Source organism: Oryctolagus cuniculus, chromosome 4 (genome assembly GCF_051225735.1).
Source record: "Oryctolagus cuniculus isolate XC-2025 breed Fujian yellow rabbit chromosome 4, ASM5122573v1, whole genome shotgun sequence".
Lineage (NCBI taxonomy): Eukaryota > Metazoa > Chordata > Mammalia > Lagomorpha > Leporidae > Oryctolagus > Oryctolagus cuniculus.
This window is the reverse complement of record NC_142870.1, coordinates 10,852,065-10,866,546: the sequence shown is the minus strand read 5'-3', so window position 1 is coordinate 10,866,546 and position 14,482 is coordinate 10,852,065. Positions and strand designations below refer to the sequence as shown.

Genomic DNA, 14,482 nt, shown 5'->3' with positions numbered 1-14,482 from the left:
GACTGGAAGTATTAGCAACACAGATGTTGAAACTTGGGTGGGTAATTCGGGGAATCACCTCGTGATGATGAACTTGATCCGAGGTAGCGTGTTCCTCACAGGATGTGTCCCCCTGTGGATACCTTGAGCCTCAGGTATTGGAGAATTTCAGGAAGGAGAGAGGAAATTATGTCTAACTTTTGTTTCTGTTTATTGAGCGCTAGTTGATATTACAAGCACAAAATGTAAAAGTTTCAGAACTGGGATCTGAAAGCGAGTTTCGATACCTCAACTCCGAGTTAATTTCATCCTCTATTGGAATCTGAGCGCCAGGCGTCACTGATGAACAGTGATCCTCAATGACTTCCTCTTTGTGTGTATGTGGGGGGGGGGATTCAGAAAGTTCACAGAAAATGTGCATTGTAAAAAAACTACCTGGGTCTCTTTCTTTTGCATCAAAATGACCTTATCCTTTAATTGCATTTTTCCACAAACTTTGAAGTACTACGTATAACTCACGGCCTTGAAATGGTTGTCATGAATTTTTTTGGTTTAGTTACCATCTCCTAGAACTTCTGGGCAGAATGCAGTAGGAATTTCTAGAAAGGGGGATGTAGGCACATCTTAGAACACATTCATGAAATGATATTCATCCTCATATTTAATAATTAAATATATGCCGGCGCCGCGGCTCACTAGGCTAATCCTCTGCCTTGCGGCACCGGCACACCGGGTTCTAGTCCCGGTCAGGGCGCCGGATTCTGTCCCGGTTGCCCCTCTTCCAGGCCAGCTCTCTGCTGTGGCCAGGGAGTGCAGTGGAGGATGGCCCAAGTGCTTGGGCCCTGCACCCCATGGGAGACCAGGAGAAGCACCTGGCTCCTGCCATCGGATCAGTGCAGCGCACCGGCCGCGGCGGCCATTGGAGGGTGAACCAACGGCAAAGGAAGACCTTTCTCTCTGTCTCTCTCTCTCTCACTGTCCACTCTGCCTGTCAAAAAAATAAATAAATAAAATAATTAAATATATTTGTCTATTAAAATGATACTAACATGGAATTTATAATACACCTTTTTTCCTCCCAGTTTCTTCTTTTTGCTAATCACTGTATTGAACATCTTCTGTGTGCAGCCCTCATTTTCTGGCCCAGTTTCTGCACCAGTCATTGAGGGGCAGCTGGCTGTGTGCTGGGACAACTGGATGGTGCTGGCATCACCATGCGTCTCCCTCTCTTCACTGAGTATCCCAGCACTCAGGTAGGTGCCACCTGGAGTGAGACATTCAACCCCCCAGAGGGCAAGCTGGGACCAAAACAGGATGGAAGTTTGCAGGTAAATGGGCTCCTTTTTCTGTGCTGAAAGGCAGAGAGACACAGACAAAGAGTTCCATTTGCTAGTGCACTCCCCCAAGGCCCTGAACAAGAGTGGGGCCGACCAAAGGCTGGAGCCCAGAACTGCCGCTGGGTCTCCCACAAGATCTCCATCACTCACTGCCTCCCTAATGTGCATTCACTGTAAACTGGCATCAGAAGTGGAGGCGGGACTCGAACCCACACACTCAGAAGGGATGCGGGCCTCCTGAGTGGTCAGAATCACCTGTGCCCAGGCTGGACATTCTGAGGTGCATCTGACACAGCTTCTTGGAGGGCTGTCACCGAAGGTGATCCGGATCCTGTCGCCGCCTTCTCTTCCCACGCTGTTCCTTCCGGTCCCCCAACACCCAAGGGCTGGGATCTCGCTCCAAAATAATCTTTCTTTGCTAAAGCTCTTGTAGGCACCATGGTCCGCGGCAAACCCCAGCCAGGATGCTGAGATGATGTCTGGGAGTGAAGACGTGAGCATGCCCGGCCAAGGGGTTGCCTTGGTCATCTCTGTGAATGGGCTTTAGAGGGCGGTGTGGGGAGTGCTGAGCAGAGGCCCCCTGGGATCACCGAGCTGAGAATCCAGGCGGCAGCACCCTTCCCCATCCCCATTCAGCCCTAACAGGCTTATGAGACGCACTGGGGGAGTGAGCCAGCAGATAGAAGCCGTCTCTCTCTCTCTGTCTCTCCCTCTCTCTAACGCTGCCTTTCAAACAAAATAAAATAACTCTTCAGTAAAGAACACAGGCACACGTGGAACACGTGGGTTGGGAGCTGCTGCCTGGGAACCTGCCCATCCCCCCACGGCCCTTTCACAGTCCATTTCATGTCCGCCGAGTCCCTGGTCCCTCCTTGGCAATGGGTGGGAGGCTCCCCGGGGGCCTTGCCAGTGATGATGGCTAGGGCGTACCAAGATGACCTGGACCAATCCCCCTTTCTCTGCTAAAGACCTGAGCTCAGGAGCCCACCGTATTTGTCCAGTCTGTGCTGGGGAGGATCACGTGGCTGGCCATGAGCACGCACACGTCCACACAGCGGAGGCTTCTAGCTGGGTCTCCTGTGGTGGAGGAAATATTTTTCCTCTTGGTTTCAGCTGCGTTGATTCACCATTCTATTTTTGTATTGTACAGATTCTCAGAGCTGACAGCTGAAAGGCTGGATTTGGGGGAGTTCGGTAGCCCTAATGGAATTAATTAATTGAATAATATTGGCTGACAAATGGCTCCATTATACCCAAGAGAACCTGCGACTTAATTACTGATGTCATTTATCTCTCTGTTTGCACCCCAGTGGTAAGTGACTCGTGTCTCATTAGCGTTGGGTCATCTTCCAAAAGGAAGAGTCCAAAATATTGGGAAGGGGAGAAGAGAAGGCAGCCTCTTTGTTCCCCCCACTTCATTATCCCGAGGAATCATATCAGGCACTGCTGATAGGCAGGCTAATTAGACAGAGGGCTAATTAGACCGACAGCCTTAACTATGAGCCTGACTCTGGGCCAACAATTAGCTCACAAAGAAGTCCCACCAGGAACATTTTCTCCCCTTGGGAGGGGGTGAAGGGAAGGTTGTGATGAAAAATGGGCTCCTGTCCCTAGCCAGGCGCAGGGGACCCCGGCTGTAAGAGCTCTGCACGGAAGGGCCGGTGCCATCCCGGGGCCGGCGCCCCTGCACTGCGGCGGCGGCTGGGTCTCACAGATGCCCTCCTACTCCAAGGCGTAGGTGAGGCACCACGGTGCCTCCAGCTGCCCCCAGAGATTCGAACCTAATTAAACGGGGAAACAGGTGTAAGGAGGACCTGATTTGATCTGGACAAATTAATTGCTGCGATTGGGCTTGCATTTGGTGAGTGGAAACAGTAAATTAACTACAGCCGGCATCCAGCTAATCCCTCGGTCTCGCTGTGACTGTGTATAAAACAGACTGGACTCGCTGGGGAACACGGATGAAGGGAGCTGTGCCTGCCGGGGAGGTGAGGACACAGCCTTGCATGGGAAGGGCTGGTGAGCCAGTGGCCGGCTCAGGACAGCCCTGGTGTGCCCCTGGGGTCCCTGCAGCAGGGTGAACAACAAGCCCTTCCGTTTTTCAAAAGTGTAAATCCTGCGTTTAAGCTGACGTTTTTCATTTTCTTCTCTCTTTCTTTTTCTTTATCCCAAGATGGTGTTATAGGTTGCATTGTGCTCCCCCAAAAGATTTTGAAGTCTCCCCCACCCCCGCACTTGTGAGTGTGACCATGTGTTGAGACGGACCCCGGGGCTGGCATTGTGGTGCAGCGGGTTAAGCTGCCGGCTGCAGCGCGGGCATCCTATATGGAACCCAGCTTCAGTCTTGACTGCCCCATTTCCCATCCAGCTCTTTGCCAATGCATCTGGGAAAGCAGCAGAAGATGGCCCAAGTCCTTGGGCCCCTGCCACCCACGTAGGAGACCTAGGTACAGTTCCTGGCTGCTGGCTTCAGCCTGGCCCAGCTCTGGCCATTGAGGCTATTTAGGGAGTGAACCAGTGGATGGAAGATCTCTCTCTCTCTCTCTCTGTCTCTCTCTTTCTCTCTGTGTAACTCTTAATTTCAAATAAAGAAATAAATCTTAAAGAAAAGAAAAAGTAGGGCTTTTGCAATGATCCACTTAAAATGAGGCCATTAGGGTGGGCCCTAATCCGAAACGGCCGTGTCCGTGTTCGGAGGGCACAGATGGCCACAGGGAGAATGCCGTGTGGGGATGAAGGCAGAGACTGGGGTGGTGCATCGACCAGCCAAGGAGCAGCAAGGATCACCAGCGGGGCAGCAGAAGCTGGGAGAAGGGTCTGCAGCAGGTCCCGCCTCTCTCTACCCCCCGCCCCAGCCCGCATGAGGCCCCAACCGTGACCTCAGACTCCCCAGCCTCCCCACGCTGCGACGACAGATGTCTGCAGCTTCAGCTGCCCACTTTGTGACCTGTTATTCTGCAGCCCCTAGAAACGAATTCAAGTGAATCTGTAACACTCATGTCTTTTGGCGTTTCCTGTTTTCAGAGCTGAGCCATTGGGGAAACTGAGGCTGGCTGCAGGAAGAACCAGGGTGTGAAGTCAGCCAAGGAAGCTACAGTGTCTTTTCACCACCCCTGAGGCAGGTGCTGAGGGCACAGGGACAGAGAACCCGGGTTCCTGGCCTCAAGGACCCAGCAGTCTGGGGGTGGGGTCGGGGGCGGGGATCCACGCTGTGCTGGTGACCTTGTACTTGATTGCTTAAACGTGACGAGGTCTCAGTGTACCCAGGAGGGAGGGCAGCTCACCATGGAGGGACTTGAGGGAGTTCCCTATGCTGGACTGAAACATTCCAGCTTCCCCAGAAGGGGCGTCTAGGCTGAGACCAGTAAGAAGGGCAGCACGTGGACTTTGAAAGTCAGGGGCAGTGAGGGTCGAGGGCCAGGGGGCGAGGAGACCGCTCTGCGCCTCCAGAACTCCAGTGGGGGAGCGGGGAGCAGGGCTCCAGAGGGGTTGCCACCGCCTTTTCTGAGCTTTCGTTCCCTCCATCATCAGACACCTCAGGCACATCTGCCACAAACCGGACCCCCAGCATGGGGTCCGAGGCCACCGTGCAGGTGCCAGGGCTAGGGAAGGAAGGGGGAGCAGCCTCAGAGAATTCGGATCAGCGAGGAGCGCACCTTGCAGAGGAATCCTGAGCAGACATCCGCAGAGCCCGAGTGGGGAGAAGGCGGGGAGAAACCAAAACCTTGAATCTCAGGTTCGCAAGAGAACCCTTTGGTCCCCGAATCTCTTTTGGACCCCGAATCTCTCTTGGTCCCCGAATTTCTGGCCAATCATTTTCACGTGGCTGGTCTTGGAGAGGTCACAAGTTGTGTCCTCAAGTGCTAACAATTTCTAACTGTCCCACAGGATTCTGTTTCCCGGGGGCTCAAGTTAGGTGGATTAAGTTCCCCTCGCAGACATGGCAGGGCATTCCAGAACATTCTACTGCACACCTTGCCTCGGCCTCTTGCCCCAGAGGAGCCAGGTGTCACGTCCTTGGACCTTGGACCTCACATCCAGAACCTGCCGTGGGCGCCATCTTGAATTTAGGCTTTCACTGCCTTGGCTAGAGTTGGAAGAAGTAATGTAATCCCTAGATCTGATAGAAGGCTTCTATTTTTGAATACTAACTTGATCTCGTAGGTGCTGCCCAGTGAAAAGAGGCAGTGGACAGTGCTATTTTTCAAAATGAATGTCTAAGTTAAGGTCACCATTGCTCTTCTCCAGTTGGCTTCTATTATCTGTCCTGGTGGGCCCAGGACAAAACGTTTTGGTAAAGCAAAACTGGGCTCTGACTTTGTAGGCATGGCATGTATTATGTAAGCGTACAGGTCTGCATTTCAAAATGAAAAATAACAATAATAATTAAAGTTTCTCTGGACTCCTCGTGTCCAAACCACTCTTGCAAAACCACCTTTGGAAGCGCTTTAAGTGTCAGCAAATCAGAAACATGTGGATTTAATTTCCTTTGGAATACACTAGAGGGAGAGGGGGCAGTGGGACTTGGCAGCCAGCTTCTTAGGGTTTGCCAAACCCCAAATATCTCACACTCTGTGAGAGCCGTTCTGCTGGCCCCCAGCAGTCTCGTCTGGCCAGTGCAGCGCCTGCATTTCTCGCATCGCCATCTAGGCCGTCTCTAACCTTATGCTGTTCTTTGGGTCTGATTCGGGTGCAAGGAGGACGCAGGACCTGTGTGCTGCCACAGGACTTTGGAAGGAGGAGCAGTACCGCAGTGAGGTGTCAGGTTGGCCAAGCCTCGTCTGGACCAGCAGGCCGTCGTTTCAGCCATTACTGTGCCTTGAAAACTGGCACCAATGGTGGGAGAGGTTTCCAACTTGATTTCTGGATCAAAACAATAATTTTATTTTTGAGGGGGGGGATGATAGTGTCAAGGTCCCCATGGGTCAGGTTTCTGGATCACCTGACACTCAGGCATATAACGTGCCCCAGTCCCAGCTCAGCAAAGAGCACAGCCACCTTCCGGCTAGAGCCCAAGGCCACGTGGGCTCACAAACCTCTGGGGGAGAGCAGGGGGAGTTTTCTCTAGAGGAGCTGAGCCGCACGGTCTGCAAGTTCTGACATCTCCAGGACTCACAGATCCTGACTGACTCCCTGGAGAGTAAGTTTGTGTTAACAAGGTCTATAGCACCGTTTGGCCCGTGAGTTTTTCTTTGTTGATACGAAAGCCTCTTTCTCCGTCTTATATTTTCTATGTCCCACAGTCCCTTTCACCCAAAATAATAATATACATCAAAAGCAACAAGTAATCAAAACTTATAAAAGTCCTTTTTTTTTTTTTTAACATCCATAACAACTAACACCTTGGTGCCTGCTGTGTGTGGTATGCTGGCACTTCCGTCACCCTGGTTCTACAGAGGCAGCCTCAGACAGACTGAGGAACCTGGAAGTCATATAGCCAGCAAGGAAAAGAGCTGGAACTTGAACCTGAGCTGCCGGGTCCGGAAGTGGTGTTCTCTCCGGGGTCCAGTGCTGTCTCTTGCTCCACTGCAGTGATGAAGTTTGTGTGACTGGGTCACAGGGCATCCAGATATTTGGTCAGTCATTATTCTGGATGTTTCTGTAAGGGTGTTTTTGGATGTAGATCAGTGGACTGAGTAGAGAAGATGGCCTTCCATCGAGGATGGGTCTCGTGTGGAGAACCTGGAGAGAACAAAAGGCTGATCATTTCGCTGAGTAGGAGAGAATGTCTCCTGCTTGGCTGCCTGCAGACCGGGACTTTGCCTTTCTCCTGCCTTTGGAAGCAGAATTAACATCGGCCCTTCCTGGAGCTCAAGCCTGCTGGCCTTCAGCGTGAAACTCACACCCTCAGCTCTCCCTGGTCTCCAGCTTGCCCAGCCCCCTTGGGACTTGTCAGCCTCCATGATGGCAGGGGCCAGTTTCTTATCATCTCCCTCCCCCTCTCCCCTCCTTCTCCCTCTCTCTCTTTTTCTCTCTATCCTGTGAGGTCAAGGGGGTCGGGTTTTAACCTTGCTATTTGACAAACAAGGGAAAACCAGATCTGGACTGTGTGTGTACACACTATGTGTACGTCCACACATGCAGGTGCACACACACACACACGCACACAGGCTACATTCCAGGATTAGGATCAGAGTGCAGGCTCACTCATTTCTTACTCAGTGCCATCTCCCCACGCAGCGACAGAGCAGCCATCGACAGCAGTGCCAGGTTACGATTAAGGTGGCTTTGACCTCCATCCAGACCCAGGGTAGCAAGTCCTCCTCTGGCAGGAAAATCTGTCTCTGAATGTCTGCGTGTAGAGAGGACTCACCAGTATTTCTTATTTTTTCCCAGTCCCATACTGTAAGTTCCAGTTACAGGAAGGAAGGTAGCAAGAAAGGAGTCAGACCTACAATTTCCCACCTGGACCCAGTGAATACAAGGGAAGGATCCTGGAGGGTGCAGTTACCCTCCTGACAACCGGATGCTGAGCAGAACAAGGGTCTCTGGCTTGTAGGACACCTGTGCAGGGGCCGGCACAAATCTCTTTTTGCAAGCAGAGGTAAAATCCCAGGCCATGCAATGCGTTGGCACCAGCCTAGGTGAGCTCTGAGCCCGTTTACCTCCAAGGCTTTGTTTGGCAAAGCCACATCCACCTCAGGGCTCAGGGGAGACAGTGTTCTTCCCCACCCCTCCTGTCTTCCCAGCGTCCACTCTAGCAGACCAGGGCCGTGGTGGAGCTGGTAAACACAAGATGTGTCCTGACCAGTTCCAGGAGTTTCGGCCGCTGAAAGTGAATGGACTGGCCAAGCCGTGTTTAGACATCTTCAAATCCTCTTATCAAGCAGTTGGAAGTTCTGAGGGAGGCAGCTGTGGTCTTCCAACGTTGTTTATAAGCAGCTGGCCTGGGGGATTATATCCTGGGCTTACAGGGCCACAAGATTCCTGCATAATCCTCCATCCCTGTGCTCCGGCCTCCCAGCCCAAGCGTTTTGTTGCTGACATGTTTGCAGAAGGTGGACCCAGGGATGGAGAGTCCCCTTTGAGTAATGCTTCCCTCTTGAGGCACCCAGCACCCCCCCCCTCACACCTACTGGTTCCGCAGGAGCTGACAAGCTGGGGGCAGAAGAGGAAGGGCTGGGGCAGCAGGGGGCCCTGAGGCAGCCAACAGGTTCCCATCCGGAGACAGTGAATTCAGGACGAGGATGAGGACCCCGGGGTTGGACAAGCGCATGGGATTCAGTTTGGCTAAAGGAAGAGAAAAAAAGTTCTCAGTCTTTTTGTTTGTTTTTAACTGATGCATAATAATTGCACGTCCTACTTAGGGGATACAGGGTGAAGTATTGATGCACACATACGTTGTGTAATGGTTGGGTCTAGGTGTTTAGCACAGTTCTCATCGTGAGAATGAAAACCTCACTTCTCCCAACCTCCCAATCCTAAACAGTATCGTTTACAAAAGCCTAGTTTTGTAGCTTCCCACCGTGAACCCATGGTTGTGAGCAACAAAGAAGGAAACAGGGGCCGGCGGCGTGGCGCTACAGGTTAAGCCACCACCTGCAATACCAACATCCCAGATGGCCACAGGTTCGAGTCTCCGCTGTTCTACTTCTGATCCAGCTCCCTGCTAATGCACCTGAGAAAGCAGCAGAAGATGGCCCAGGGCCTTGGACTCCTGCTTCCAACTGGGAGACCAGGATGGAGCTCCTGGCTCCTGGTTTCTGCTTGGCCCAGCCCTGGTCACTGTGACCATTGGAGGAGTGAACCAGCAGATGGAAGAACACTTTCTCACGTCTCTGCCTCTCTCTTTCTGTAACTCTGCCTTTCAAATAAAACAGTTTTTAAAAGAAGAAGAAAAGGGTATTTTTCCACTTAAAAAGTGAGGCTCCAAAGGTTCCAACCTCTCTACTGGGCAATCGGTGGTTTTCTGTGCTTTGAAAAACGCTGCCTTTCGTCTCTGCCAGTTGAGCAACCTTTTTACAAGCAGGGTTAAACAAGCAATGCCATTTCTTACAGAAATGGTTTTATTTCCCTTACACTCAAACACGCGGGACAATGGCTCCTGTAGTGAGGCGGAAAATGGAGATTATTGAAACACTTGCTTTAGGGGGAGAAATCAAGCCAAGAGGCCTCTTCATTCCCATTGACCTTGGAGAGAGAGATCGAGTACTGTGACAGCTCAAGCCTGATTCTTTGCTGAAGGGCAACTAGGGCTCATGTTCGGGGTTTGCTCGCCTCCGTCTCTCCCTCCTGGGCCGCAGTCTCAGCAGTGTCAGATGCCATTCCCAAGCGGCCTGGAGCCTTTGACAGGCCCTGATGCTGCCCCGTCGCATCCATGTCATCAGACTCGGCCTGAGCAGCTGGCCAGCCCCAGTGTGCCGTCAGTCACGCCGCAGAATAACGGAGAGCTGGCTGCGTACAACAGGAGCTTGGTTACTTCGCTTTCCTCCGGGCTGTTTCCAGTCTGCAAAGGGATCTGACTGCATAGTCAGTGTATGTAGGCAGCCTTTAAAAATAGCTGGCGCTGTGGTGTAGTGGGTAAAGCTGCTGCCTGCAGTGCCGGCATCCCATAGGGGCGCCTGTTTGAGTCCCGGCTGCTCCTCTTCCAGTTCAGCTCTCTGCTGTGGCCTGAGAAAGCAGCCGAGGGTGGCCCAAGTCCTTGGGCCCCTGCACCCGTGTGGGAGACCTGGAAGAAGCTCCTGGCTCCTGGCTTTGGATCAGCACAGCTCCAGCCGTTGCGGCCAATGGGGGAGTGAACCAGTGATGGAAGACCTCTCTCTCTCTCTTTCTCTCTCTCTCTCTGTCTGTCTGCCTCTTGCTATGTAACTCTGACTTTCAAACAAATACATCTTTTTTAAAAAATACATTAATTCCGGGGCGAGCATTTGGCCTCGTGGTTAGGAGATAGATTGGATGCAGACATCCCGTGTCACAGTGCCTGGGTTTCGGTCCTGGCTCAGCTCCCAGTCCCAGCTCCCTGCTAATGCACACTCTGAGAGAGAGCAGGGGACGGCTCAAGGAGTTGGGTCCCTGCATCCACCTGGGCGATCTGGATTGAATACCCAGCTCCTGGCCGTGCAGGCATTTGAGAAGTGATCCAGCAGATGGGAGATCTTCCTAATTTTTTTGTATATCAAATACAAAAAAGAAAAACTTTAAAAATATAGACTCCGATTGAAATCACCTTTAAAAATCCAGATTCTCAGCTGCACCCCCAGAGAGACTCACCTGGAGATGGGCCTGGGCGCTGGCATTTAGAAAAATCTTCCCAAGTGGGTCTTCTAAGGTCAGCCAGGGCTAAAGCCACTCAACTAGGGAAACGGAGGCTTTCAGAGTCTTCAAAAACTTCATGGAAAATGCTTATTATGAAAAACTATGCGTGGATTTCAATAGTTTTCACCACAACAAGTGCACCTTCAAATTCCGTTTTACCCACAGACTTTCGGAAGTGTCCTGTTTCTCTTGGCTGTGCTTTCAGGGGTTTCTGAGTCTGTCTCAGTGTAGGTGGTGCTGTGACATCTGTAGGTGTGGACTGAGGACCCCAGGAAAGTGGGTGTCCCTGAGCAGGACTCCATTGTTGTTGTTAGCACTGTTGTTAGGGCAACAGGCATTACAAGGGCTAAGTGCACCTGGAAGATGATCACACGCACACACACAGACATCTGTGAACACACACAAAGGCACACACAGAGACACGCATGCACACACACAAACGCACACATAGACACCGACATGCACAGAGACATGCACACCCATACAACTGCACACGCAGAGACATGCACACACAATCGCACACACAGAGACATACACACAATGACACAGAGACAATGCGTGTACACACACTTAGAGATCTGCATGCACACCCAGACACAGAGGCACACACTCTCACACTCTCTTCAGTTGAAAAGCCTTCACAGTGTTCACCTGGTTAGAAATGCAGGGTGTCCCGGGGCCATAGGAGCCACTGTCCCCATGACCTCAACTTCTAGTCTCTTTTCTCGTCTTTTCGCACCCTTGGTTAAAAAGGTAACTTATGTCAGTGGTGTTAAAAGCTTTTCCTCCCATGACCCTCAGAGCCCCATAAACACTGTAAATGCCATGACCCTGTGCTACTAAACAAAAGACATTCTAGGTTTTGTTGTCCATGGTCCAAGTCCAAAAAGGCTTACAAGAGGCACCATTGACACGAGGTTGCAGCTGAGCTGACAACCGAACAATGGCTGGAGCACAGCACACGGAGGCAGTGTGGCTCTCCTGAGGCCAGAGCAGTTCAGGGAAGAGGAAGAAACAGCCACCCATCGAGGCCGCCTCCTTGTACCTCCACCCCTGCACTGTGGCACCACAGTCCTGCAATCGGGCTGCGTCTCTGGGGACAGGAGTCCAGGGCGGGAGACCTGGGTGGGGTCTAAGACTAGTCTGTTCTGTGCCGCTGCACTGTTACCCGAGACTGGTCATTTATAGACCATAGAAGATTTACCTCTTGGATTCTGGTCAGGGGGACTGCATCCGGCAAGGTGCCTTCCTCCAGGGTCAGCCCATGGCAGAAGGTAGGCGGGCAGGAGAGCAGGGTTGTCATGTCACCAGACAGGTGACCGGGCCCTTGCTGTTTGGGCAGCCGGTTCACCAGAGAGGAGTGTTGGTCAGAGGAAAGGGTTTATTTCAGGAAGCTGCCATCTTGGGGAAGGAGAGATCCTGAGCCAAAGAGACCAGGGTAGCTTCAGGGGGGGTTAGAAATCAACCAGTGTGTCTGTTTAATTGATACCTAGGCAGATGTTCAGGCTTTGTTTGATGCGGTCCATCAGGCAAAGCAGGAAAGCCCAGGGCCTCGGCCAGGTGGCGGAAGTCTCTTGACAAAGACTCAGCATCAGTTGGGTGGAGGCGTCATCATTAGCAGGGACGAAGTCCGCCGTTCCAATGCCTCTCCCCTCAGTAGGCTCCTGAAATTCTTATGCAAACGTTAGGATTCACTAGGCTGGTCAGAGGGAACTAATCGATTTTTGATATCTAAAATATCTAAAATATGACAAGAAGGGCAGGGCAGGAAGAGGCCTTTACCATGGTGACAGTCACGCCGACCCACTCCCGAGAGAAGGATCAGGAATCCATCCACAAGGCCGGGGCCCCCATGGCCCAGTCACCTCCTAAAGTTCCAGACCTCTCCACACTGGTCCTGGGGTTGGGGGAGGTGTGGGGGGGTGTTGGCGTGGAGTCGGGGGGTGGTGGCGTCGGGCGAGTTGCGTTTCCACCTCTGGGTTTTGGGAAACACTTTCCAAGCAGAGCACGGTGCCTGGGGCCCAGCCCTGGCTGCTGCTCCCCAGACCCTTCTCACTGCCCTGCTCTGGATGCCCCAGCACACACACACACACACACACGCACACACACGTACACTCACACACATGCACACACACATACACTCTTGTACACTCACACACATTCACACTCTCACATGCTCACACATTCACACACACTCTTGTACACTCACACACACATTCACACACACGTACACTCACACATGCACACGCACACACTCTTGTACACTCACACACATTCACACACACTCTCACATGCTCACACATTCACACACACTCTTGTACACTCACACACACGTACACTCACTCTCACACTCACACTCACACACATTCACATATACTCTTGTACACTCACACACATTCACACACTCACATTCACACATACTCTTACTCACACCCGCACACACTCACATATACTCTTACACACTCACACATTCACATTCACACACATTCACACTCTTGTACACTCACACACATTCACACACACACGCTCACACATTCACACACACGTACACTCACACATTCTCACACACTCACATACACTCACACACATTCACATATACTCTTGTACACTCACATTCACACACATTCACATATACTCTTGTACACTCACACACATTCACACAATCACATTCACACATACTCTTACACCCGCACACACTCACATATACTCTTACACACTCACACATTCACACTCACACACATTCACACTCTTGTACACTCACATTCACACACACACGCTCACACATTCACACACACGTACACTCACACATTCTCACACACTCACATACACTCACACACATTCACATATACTCTTGTACACTCACATTCACACACATTCACATATACTCTTGTACACTCACACACATTCACACACTCACATTCACAATACTCTTACACACTCACACTCACACACTCATATATTCTTGCACACTCACACATTCACACACTCACATTCACATATACTCTTGTACACTCACACACACACTCACATTCACACACACTCTTGTACACTCACATGTACACTCACATTCTCACACACACTCTCACACTCACACACATTCACATATACTCTTGTACACACACATGCACACTCACATTCACACACACTCACACACACTGACACTCTCACACAACACACTCTTCCACACACACATTCACACACACACACACACAGTTTCCCCTTCTCCCATCTGCCAGGCTTTTGGCGCCCTCTCACCCGGGGTCTTAGCTTTCACAAAGGCCAGGAAGGAGCTCTTCCGCTGTCCCGAATCCTGAGGGCAAGAAAGTGTGAAGCTGGGCTGCCAGCAGGAAGTGGGTGTGGGTGGCAAGAAGGAACCAAATGCAAACTCGTGTTTCAACAACGGAGCCGCCATGCCACCTGGGGTCCTCCCCGTGCCCGGGTTCCTCCAGTCTCTGTCTGGATCACACCTGCGGGGTGCCCGACTCCCTTTCCCCTCCACAACCTGGCCCTGGCTTGCCTATGGCAGCATCGTTTCTTGCCGGGCCTCTCAGCTCACCTGGAAACCTTGGGCTGGCTTGCACAACTGAACGATTCCCTCCACCAGCAGCATTTGGTAGACTCGGCTTCTGGATCAGCCCACGCCGAGGGTGCTCAGTCGCCCACCTCACTCTCCTTCCCGGGCAAGACAGCAGCCCTCACTCTACAGCCCCGAAACACCCTGTCCTGTAATGAGATCGCACTGGTGGAGCGCCCAGGAGCTCAGGCTCAGAGAGCGCGCTGTGGACCAGGAACACACACCTGTGCCATCCGGGAGCGCGTGAGAGATGCAGACGTACAGCCGCCCCTGATGCATCCGTATCTCTATTTTCCTGAGAGTCTTGGGATCTTGTGTACACATCAAAGCTGGAGCA

General features: G+C 51.9%; 2 long non-coding RNA genes across 7 annotated transcripts in view; one reads left to right on the top strand and one right to left on the bottom strand.

Moving 5' to 3' along the window:
• Positions 1-9,156, top strand: part of LOC149126904 (uncharacterized) — a 34,208-nt gene extending 25,052 nt beyond the window's left edge. For 3 of the 6 annotated variants that reach the window (XR_016233020.1, XR_016233019.1, XR_016233024.1), the window contains one exon: positions 1,108-9,156. This is a non-coding gene — a long non-coding RNA (uncharacterized LOC149126904). The remainder of the gene's footprint in view (positions 1-1,107) is intronic. The other 3 variants (XR_016233023.1, XR_016233022.1, XR_016233021.1) reach the window with 3 other exon arrangements.
• Positions 8,414-12,465, bottom strand: LOC149126903 (uncharacterized). The gene is made up of 3 exons (XR_016233025.1): positions 11,776-12,465; positions 11,223-11,311; positions 8,414-8,546 (listed from the first exon to the last, which is right to left on the bottom strand). It is a non-coding gene; the product is annotated as an uncharacterized LOC149126903 (long non-coding RNA).
• Positions 12,466-14,482: the final 2,017 nt, after the last annotated feature.